Source organism: Anabrus simplex, chromosome 11, assembly GCF_040414725.1.
Source record: "Anabrus simplex isolate iqAnaSimp1 chromosome 11, ASM4041472v1, whole genome shotgun sequence".
Taxonomy (NCBI): domain Eukaryota; kingdom Metazoa; phylum Arthropoda; class Insecta; order Orthoptera; family Tettigoniidae; genus Anabrus; species Anabrus simplex.
In genome coordinates, this window is record NC_090275.1 from 60,667,345 (window position 1) to 60,678,372 (window position 11,028).

Sequence of the window (11,028 nt, forward strand, 5' to 3'; positions counted from 1 at the left end):
TTTTCTTCCACGACACCATCAACACAGGACGTTACCACATTGAAATTCTTCAACATTTCGTGGCCCAACTCAATGAGTATGAGAATGAAGAGCACTAGTTCCAGAAAGTATTCAACAATAGGAAGCATCGTGTTCAAGCATGTCTTCAGGCCACAGAATTACATTTTCAATATCTGTAGACTGTCATAAGAACCACTTCAAATTTCAAGTGTAAAGTGCGTACTGTACGGTTAGTTTTTGGACATCTTGTAGTAGAAGCAGTTTTATGTGAACAGTTGACACAGAAACTGTTACTGTGTTAGGCGACGTGTGGCTATTCTTTTCTGTACACCCCAAATGCATCACCAGAAATATCTCACACGCAGACATCGTACAACATCAAGCGCTGAATGCACATTCTTCTGCCTCTAAAGAACAGTTTGCTTCTCCCAGGTTTGAAGCCATGAGCTTGGATTCCGGAGACCGACACTCTACCACTGATCAACAGGGGTAACTGATGATTTTGTTGCTCATACACTCAACTATTTGGCTATCATCATTATATTCCGAACGTCTTTACAGGCATGTGATGGCGACACAGTTATAATGATGGTACGTTGGTACATAGTGCATGGCATACCGCTCCTCACCATTAGCTACCCTCTTCAGCCAACCGGATCACTTGCTCCAGGTTGGTATTCAGCAGGGTTTCTAAGGCATCAGATCAGCGGAAAGTAAAGCTTGTCATGTCGTGACTTCTCGTTGGAATTCCCTTGGGCCACCAATTCTCCACGTGGGGGCGCGAGCGAAGTGCCCAAAGAACGACTTTTGCATTAAGTTTTACGTCTCATGTAAATGAGATAACGCGAACTTCGTTACAAAGATGGATGCGCCAGTTCTGTATGTTATCTACGGAATGCGAAACGTACGTTGTCAGCATCACAGCTGAAATGTGGTGGGCAGCGTTGCGTAAAATCCATGTATTTTTGCATAGGACATAAAAGGGAACACCGATGTAAACAGGAACAAAAAGTAATAATTTTCAGAAATAAAAATTAACGCCCGCCTCTGTGGTGTAGTGGTTAGTGTGATTAGCTGCCACCCCCAGATGTCCGGGTTCGATTCCCAGCTCTGCCACGAAATTTGAAAAGTGGCATGAGGGCTGAAACGGGGTCCACTCAGCCTCGGGAGTTCAACCGAGTAGAAAGGGTTCGATTCCCTCCTCAGCCATCCCGGAAGTGGTTTTCCGTGGTTTCCAACTTCTCCTCCAGGCCTCCTCCGAACAGGGACTTGAACCCTCTCCTCCTTTAGGCCACGGCCGCTTCCTTCCTCCTTCCTTGTCTATCCATTCCGAGCTTCCCATCCCCCCGCAAGGCCCATGTTCAGCATAGCAGGTGAGGCCGCCTGGGCGAGGTACTGGTCATACTCCCCAGTTGTATCCCACGACCCAGAGTCAGAAGCTTCAGGACACTGCCCTTGAGGCGGTAGAGGTGGGATCCCTCACTGAGTCCGAGTAAAAAACCGACCCTGGAGGGAAAACGGATTACGAACGAACAAAATTTAATATTACACGCCGATTCAAATATCCCCAAGAGGTGACGGTGCATTATATTCCGTAACCTTCTTTTTCGACATCAAAATTTCACGTCTGTTCTCAGATATAAGTCCCTGTAACCAAGTGTCCTGATAGGCCTCCGAAGAGGCATGGTGCAGGTTATTCTATTTGACGCCCATGTGCGACCTGCAACATCTGGGAGCGAGATGATGATGAGCTAGGGAGGTGAAATATTTCGGCAGATAGTCTAATCCTGTCGAATAACAACAAGGGGACTGTTCGGAGCTTAACGTCTCAAGTGATTCCTCCTTCGGAAAGTAAAGATCATTTACAGAGAATAGGGAATCTCAAAGCCACCTCTATATTATGACATTGCTCCCTTGCTTCAACGCTTTATTGATTGGCTGCATTATTTCCCACTCTCATTCGCTGAATTCGTCTCTGATAATTTATGATTGTATGTGTGCACGTAATAACTGTGAAGCCCGGATAGCTCAGTCGGTAGAGCATTAGGCTTTTAACCTAAGGGTCCAGGGTTCAAGTCCCTGTTCGGGCGGGTTTTTTATCCCTTGGATTATGGTACAATTAATTGAATACCTCTTTCGCATTAGTATGAGGTATAAGCCTCTGTATGTGCTCGTCAGTTACACAGAGGGAAAGATGCAGTGAAACTAGGGATGCTCGTGAAGGTATGAATTGGAAGGGTTTTGTTTAAATTTAACTCCCCAGTAAGTAAAAATTATTCTGAAAGTTAGGAGCTTGTCCGCCTCTGTGGTGTAGTGGTCAGTGTGATTATCTGCCATCCCCGGAGGAACGGATTCGATTCCCGGTTCTGGCACGAAATTTGAAAAGTGGTACGAGGGCTGGAATGGGGTCCACTCAGTCTCGGGAGGTCAACTGAGTAGAGGTGGGTTCGATTCCCAAGTCAGCCATCCTGGAAGTGGTTTTCCGTGGTTTCCTACTTCTCTTCCAGGCTAATGCCGGGATGGTACCTAACTTAAGGCCACGGCCGCCTCCTTCCCTCTTCCTTGCCTATCCCTTCCAATCTTCCCATCGCTCCACAAGGCCCCTGTTTAGCATAGCGGGTAAGGCCGCCTGTGCGAGGTACTGGTCATCCTCCCCAGTTGTATCCACGACCCAGAGTCTGAAGCTCCAGGACACTGCCCTTGAAGCGGTAGAGGTGGTATCCCTGGCTACGTCCGAGGCAAAAATCAGCCCTGAAATGTAGACGGATTAAATAATAATAATAATAATAATAATAATAATAATAATAATAATAATAATAATAATAATAATAATAATAATAATGTCTTACCATCTGACTAAAAATGTCTATAACAAAGGATCTATATCTCTGAATGCATAAATCAAACACTATTGCACTGTCATTCGGCCAGAGGCTCTATATGCAGCGGAGTGTATCGCCATGAACAAAAAGGCATGATGGAGGCCAAGGAAAGAAAAAATTTGAGCAAAATCTTAGGCTCAGTCGAAGACAACGGCGTGTTTAGAAGACGGCACAACCAGGAGTTGTACTCGCATGTGGAGGTAATAACCGACGTGATGCGAAAAAGGATGATTACTTTTTATGGACACATGGCCCGAATGAAGTCAACACGGTTAACCAACCGCATTTTCACTTTCCTCCAAGAGAAAAAGGCAAAAAGGGCATGGCTCAGTGAGGTACAGAAAGAGCTGCAGAAGATTGGGATCTCATTTGAAGATATCCAGGAGAGTTGACCCGCTTAAGAAAAAAACTCCAAGAACATCAGAGTTTCCAACCAAAGCCGACGCTGAAAACTGGGAAGGCATGTACGAAAGAGCGAAGGGAGCAACACCGTATACGAATGAAGGAATACTGGACCAACAGAAAAGCTCAAAGGAAACAGTTGGAATGACGGTGTCCTTAGCTGGTCGAAACGAAATGATAATAATAATAATAATAATAATAATAATAATAATAATAATAATAATAATAATAATAATAATCGTGCCGGAAAGTACACCTCGACGTCGCGCATTCAAAATTAGCGCCTAAAAGAACTCCTCTATCGAACTGAAGTGGAAACAGGAAATTAGAACTTGAATCAGAAGATGTCACCACCGAAATATTATGTAATTTTGTTATTGTGAAGCTTCCTAAACTGACTGAATTTCTCCTTGTTTTGGTTTGCTCTACATCAAGAAGTTCTAAATAAGTACTAAAATTAAAAAGAAATCCTGTAAGTTCATCTACCAGATCTCAGTATTTTAAATTTTCTTGAAGTATTTTTTCCTGTTCATCTCTTATTTCGTTGTCTTTCGAGGTTTTCTGCGTTGTAAATCCTTTTGCTGTGACTTTCAAGTCTCAATAGAGCTGAATATGCTATACAATTTTCTTCATTTCTCCCCAACATGCTTAAGATTTTTTCTCCATGTCTCTCTCCCTTCCTCGTCTTCATTAGTGTCCAGAAATATTCTTTCTATTATTATTAATTAATCTGTTGACCGTCGAGTATTCGTTTTTCCCCTCAGACTCAGCGAGGGATCCCACCTCTACCGCTTCAAGGGCAGTGTCCTGGAGAGTGAGACATGGGTCGGGGATACAACTAGGGAGGAGGATAAGCACCTCGTCCAAGCATCCTCACATGCTACACTGAACAGGGGCCTTGTGACGAATAGGAGGATTAGAAGGGTTCGGCAAGGAAGTGGAAAGGGAGCTGCCATGGCCTTAAGTTAGGTACCATCCAGGCATTTTACCTGTGCTACTGTTATATGTAACCAATGTACAATAAAGATATCGAAATAATAGAAAGAGTTCAGAAACATTCACTGACATTTTTTTGTTGAGAAAATATGGTAAATTTCCTTTTAATATGAGCTACTAGGGTCAGCTCATAGATGCCCATTTCAAATCTCTTAGGTCGTGTAAAGATATGTGATATTATATTTATGTAAATAGTTGTCAATATCATTTTTGATAATTCGTATTTTATTTCATTATTAATGTCAAATTTCCGCTGGTGACTTTCACTTACGATCTACCGAGAAGATGTGAAAACAGTCGTTCACAATAACTCACCATTTCACGGAAACTGCAACAAGTATAATAACATTGCCATGAACAGCATGAATCGATATTTCCCTCCAACAAGCAGAATTTTGTGCAACTGCTTAGATTCATGATTTGTGTAGGAAAGTTTAAAATGTGGTCTATGAACCAGTAGTTAATTTCGTTCGTTCGTAATCTGTTTACCCTACAAGGTCGGTTATTCCCTCGGACGCAGCGAGGGATCCCACATCTACCGACTCCAGGGCAGTGTCTTGGAACTTCATACTCTGGGTCTGGGGATACAACTGGGGAGGATGACCAGTACCTCCTCCAGGCGGCCTCACCTGCTATGCTGAACAGGGGCCTTGCGGAGGGATGGGAAGTTTGGAAGGGAGAGACAAGGAAGAGGAAAGGAAGAGGCCGTGGCCGTTAGGTACCATCCAGGCATTTGCCTGGAGGAGAAGTGGGAAACCACGTAGAACCACTTCCAGGATGGCTGAGGAGGGAATCGAACCTCCCTCTACTCAGTTGACCTCCCGAGGCTGCGTGGACCCCGTTCCAGCCCTCGTACCACTTTTCAAATTTCGCGGCAGAGCCGGGAATCGAATACCGCCCTCCGGGGGTGGCAGCTATTCACACTAACCACTACACCACAGAGGCGGACTTATAGTAATTATTACATGAAATTGTTACCATTCATGCCACCATAACGTTCCTTTTATGTATTAACGCCTATTTCATTATTATCATTATTAATATGAAAAGCATATTATTGTTATATCTTTAATTTGTAAGGTGTACTGTAGTTGGAGACTTCTTCTCAGGTCTATGATTATCATTAAAATTGAAATTAAAATATCAAGCTTTGCCTTTTGAAAACAGGCAATTATTTCCACAAATTCTCAGTTCGAGATTCTCTTTCCTTCTTCGCTTAAGAAGCCAGAAAATGTCTATCCTTTACGTTGGTAAATTTCGTGCAGTATTTCATTTTGGACGTGACGTACTTGTCCTGTCCTCGCTGGTGGGGAGGGATGAAGGTCACACAACCACTGGCTACTTGGTATAAAAGAGAACAACTTTGAGGGAGCCAGTATCTGTCTCATCTGTAGCCAGCACTGACCACATAGGCACCAAACCACAGCATCATCATGAAGTTCTTGGTAAGATACAGCTACCTTAATTACGTACTTTGGTTCATCATTCATACAGCCATTGATTGGCTACGAAATACAACAGCCTTTCAAGGTTTTTTTCCTTGCTCTTCCCTTTCTAGCCAGAGATCGTTTAGCCTCTGTCTTATTTCTGATCGGATCTTTTGGAGAAATCTTGGGCCTATCTGGGCGAATATCGAGATCCTTTACCTCTTAATGACTCACTTTTTCCCAGATATCCTCTGTTGTAATATATGCCGTATCTCATTCCTAGTGTACTTCTTGAAGCCACATAGGTTATATCTTCCTCTTCTCTTGAAGGATGAGAATTACTATTTTTTATTTTGCTAGTGGCTTTACGTCGCACCGATACAGATAGGTCTTGTGGCGACTATGGGATAGGAAAGGCCTAGGAGTTGGAAGGAAGCGGCCGTGGCCTTAATTAAGGTACAGGCCCAGCATTTGCCTGGTGTGAAAATGGGAAACCACGGGAAACCATCTTCAGGGCTGCCGACAGGAGAATTACTATGTTCGTCATCTTATCGATCCGTATAGTTCATTACTAGAGCCGGGAATTTTAGACAGTAATAGGTCAGAGTGCAAACTTACTTCAGGGAGTAACAAGAGTACATTAACCTGCACAACGGCTATGCTTTGAGGTTTGCTTCAACATTAGGGGTAAGGCCCATCAGAACCCATATAATGTATGTTATTCTCGCTACGTTGCGAAAGAGCGGGCTAGTCGTCACTTCCTAATAACTAAATTAGTTCACACGCTATCCTATTACTGCATGTAATCCGGGCTCGTTTCATTACTGTTCTAGTATCTGCATCTAGGACTAATTTAACTAGGCTATGATTTCCGTAAGTAAAATGGCCAATTTCTTCACGTCCCTTGAGTAGCACGAGATCAACCAATAACGGTCCAGCTCTATGGCTAAATAGTTAGCATGCTGCCCTTTGGCCACAATGGTCCCGCGTTCGATTTCAGGCAGGGTCTGGAATTTTAACCATGATTTGGTTAATTTAGCTGGCACGGGGGCTGGGTGTATGTGTCGTCTTCATCATCATTTTTTGTTTGTTTTTTATTTACTAAATTTTACTTCATTTTCTCACTCTTTTCCCTAACCCTTTCATGGATGGCCGCTATTCAAATTTTCAAGTCTGATTCCTTTCCTTCATTTTCGAAGTTATTCTCCTCCATATTAAGTTTTCATCTTCTCACATAAGGCCACTTTCCTTTTTACGTATTATCCAACATCCATTCCCACATAGCAGCTCAGTTCAAGCGAAGAAATTTCGTAAACGAACTAATGACCGAAAGATCGGAATCAAAGTTATTCAGTATACAAAGCATGTTTTAATTACTGAGATGATTATGTTTACCTTTAACAGATGATTAATGTTTGTTCAGAAGTCATCATCATCATCATCATCATCATCATCATCATCATCATCATCATCATCATTGTGGTCATGTGAACAGCATTTCGTTCTATCCTTCATTCAGAATACTTCTGCTACGTTTTTATTGTTGGCTATTCTTTGTCTAGCCACATTTGTTCGAAGATTAGATTCCATTTTCTGGATCTATTATTTCGAGGTTTTCCGGTAGACTGGTTCTCCTGTCGACACTTTTCTAGCCGCCATAATCATCCACTTTTTTCAATAGCTACAATGTAGGTTTCGGTTTTGGTATTCCTTAATTCTCGAATTCCTTTCTCTCCATGCAGCGGTTTCTTTTATGGGGCCAAATTCTGCCTCGGCGTTATGTTTTCAAAACTATAAATCCTTGTTGCACCTTCATCATTGTACTTCCATGTTTCGACAAAGTGAGTTAACACAGTAAGATCATGGTTTTGTGTGTCCTTGATAATATTGTACTAACATACAGTTTATCATATGAGCAAGGATTTTCAGGAAGAAAAAGGTTGGAATGCAATCTTACTAAAGCGAGTAACAAGTATACACTACACTGTATAACGATTATGCAATGAGATTTGCATAAATATTAGGAATACAGGCTATCAAAATCCCTAGAATGTATGTTTCTCTTTCTACATTGTGGAAGAGCGGGCTAGTCGACATTTCCTGCTCAATAAATAGCTTGCATTCTAACGTATTACTGCCTGAACATCCGGAGTCTATATCATATGTGCCTCTGATTTCTATGTACTTCATTTGTTGATACAGGGATCCCTCCTCGTGGCCATCGTCGCCCTGGTTGTGGTCGCTTCTGCCGTCGAAGAGTCCAGCAAGGAAAAGCGTGGTGTGGCTGGTCTCGCCTACCCCGGTTACGCCGGTCTGGGCTACTCCAACCTGGGTTACTCTAACCTGGGCTACACCAACTTGGGATACTCTGGACTCGGCTACTCCGGACTGGCCTACCCTGCCTACGCTGGTGCCTATGGTGGTGCCTATGGTTATGCTGCTGCTCCTCATTACATCGTCTAGATCACTTCTCGTCTCCCGTGAAAATTCTCTCTCTCTCTCTCTGTATTTCACTTCTCCTTCCTAATAAATTGAGCACTCTGTAAAACGTGTGACTTTCAATTTTTATTTCGTAACAACTAAACTGAAGATTGCCTTGTGATTGTTCCTTTCATATGAGTTGACGTTCCTGTTTTCCTAACCAGCCCTAACTAAAATAAAATTTCAGCTGGTCCTCAAATTTCAACAATAAGTGCTGAAATAGGAGGCACAAAACAATTTGTTACCGGATCGTTTGAGAACTGATCTGAGTAATTTAGATTAGAAATGCACGTCTTGATGTGCGAACGAAAACTACATTGAGTAACACATTTGACATTGCTTACAAGAGTGTTGTAAAATCTTCTAAAGAATATTTTTGAACATGTTCATGCAAATCCAAAATGATAAAATTTCTTAATAGGATCACATCTTTAGTTCTTCAGGTGCAGTTTTCAAATGAATCTCGATATCTAGGGTGACCATTTCCAGAGACGAGGAATGAGGAACGGAAAAGGGGAAAGCAGCAGAATTTTGAAGGACAGAGGATAGCATATAATTTGAGACAGAATTAAATCCTCTTTCTGATATAATCAAGTCTTAAAGCTACGGATCAACCGAATATTTGTGTAACCAACAAAATGTGTGACAAGCAGGCTGCGATGTCAGGTATGGATGGATGGCCCGACAGCGTTACCTAGCAACCGTGCAGGCTATGTCTTATTGCTGGTGGTCATCTGGAATTAGTCTGATGGGTGGCCATGGCCGAGAAACGTATAAGACATGTTTTTGACCATTTTGTTTTCCCATAGGTAATTTTGACAGCATAATTCTTTGAACGTATTACATTTAAAATTGGTTTTATAAACCATGTTTTACATTTTGAACACTAAAAAGGAAATTTGTAATGATTGCAGGCATAGATAGAGTACAGAACGACAAATGTCTTAGTAGTTTACTTGTAGACATACTAACGTATTTGCAAAATCATGTTTTTGTATTTTACACTGACTGACAGAGCAAATGCAACACCAAGAAGGAGTGGTCAGAACTTTATGCCAATTGCAGGGTAGACTGACGTCACTGAGGTATGCTCATGTTGTGAAATGCGCCGCTGTGCTGCGCACGTAGCGAACGATAAATGGGACACGGCGTTGGCGAATTGCCCACTTCGTACTGTGATTTCTCAGCCGACAGTCATTGTAGAACGTGTTGTCGTTTGCCACAGGACACATGTATAGCTAGGAATGCCAGGCCGCCGTCAACGGAGGCATTTCCAGCAGACAGACGACTTTACGAGGGGTATGGTGATCGGGCTGAGAAGGGCAGGTTGGTCGCTTCGTCAAATCGCAGCCGATACCCATAGGGATGTGTCCAGGGTGCAGCGCCTGTGGCGAAGATGGTTGGCGCAGGGACATGTGGCACGTGCGAGGGGTCCAGGCGCTGCCCGAGTGACGTCAGCACGCGAGGATCGGCGCATCCGCCGCCAAGCGGTGGCAGCCCCGCACGCCTCGTCAACCGCCATTCTTCAGCATGTGCAAGACACCCTGGCTGTTCCAATATCGACCAGAACAATTTCCCGTCGATTGGTTGAAGGAGGCCTGCACTTCCGGCGTCCGCTCAGAAGACTACCATTGACTCCTCAGCATAGATGTGCACGCCTGGCATGGTGGCAGGCTAGAGCGACTTGGATGAGGGAATGGCGGAACGTCGTGTTCTCCGATGAGTCACGCTTCTGTTCTGTCAGTGATAGTCACCGCAGACGAGTGTGGCGTCGGCGTGGAGAAAGGTCAAATCCGGCAGTAACTGTGGAGCGCCCTACCGCTAAACAACGCGACATCATGGTTTGGGGCGCTATTGCGCATGATTCCACGTCACCTCTAGTGTGTATTCAAGGCACGTTAAATGCCCACCGCTACGTGCAGCATGTGCTGCGGCCGGTGGCACTGCCGTACTTTCAGGAGCTGCCCAATGCTCTGTTTCAGCAGGATAATGCCCGCCCACACACTGCTCGCATCTCCCAACAGGCTCTACGAGGTGTACAGGTGCTTCCGTGGCCAGCGTACTCTCCGGATCTCTCACCAATCGAACACGTGTGGGATCTCATTGGACGCCGTTTTCAAACTCTGCCCCAGCCTCGTACGGACGACCAACTGTGGCAAATGGTTGACAGAGAATGGAGAACCATCCCTCAGGACACAATCCGCACTCTTATTGACTCTGTACCTCGACATGTTTCTGAGTGCATCGCCGCTCGCGGTGGTCCTACATCCTACTGAGTCGATGCCGTGCGCATTGTGTAACCTGCATATCGGTTTGAAATAAACATCAATTATTCGTCCGTGCCGTCTCTGTTTTTCCCCCAACTTTCATCCCTTTCGAACCACTCCTCCTTGGTGTTGCATTTGCTCTGTCGGTCAGTGTATTAGTTATATTCATCTTTTCACAAAATTACTGCAAGGAGTGAAGCATTGGCTTGATTCTTAAATGTACCTAGCATCAAAAACACCGCAGTGTTAGGCCAACATTAATTTTCGGCATATCACATCTACGTAATAAAAATCCTTACCCAGATGTTAGTATGGGCAACGTTTCATTATCGATTATTGAAATCATCGAAAACCATCGTGAGAAGCAGAAAACCGAGATGGTTGCCTTGGGGTTAGGGGCTCGCATCTTGCATTCAGGAGACAGTGGGTTCGAATAACATTGCAGGCAGCCCTGAGGATGGTTTTGCGTGCTATCTCATTGTCTCACCGAGACAATGCCGGGGATGTGCCTTAATTAAGGCCACGGCCACTTACTTCCCACTCCTAGCATTTTCCTATGCCATTATCGCCATA

At 43.9% G+C, this 11,028-nt stretch overlaps 1 non-coding gene across 1 annotated transcript; it reads left to right on the plus strand.

The window, feature by feature from the left end:
- The first annotated feature begins 2,017 nt into the window (after nucleotides 1-2,017).
- TRNAK-UUU (transfer RNA lysine (anticodon UUU)) lies at nucleotides 2,018-2,090 on the plus strand. The gene has a single exon. It is a non-coding gene; the product is annotated as a tRNA-Lys (tRNA).
- Nucleotides 2,091-11,028: the final 8,938 nt, after the last annotated feature.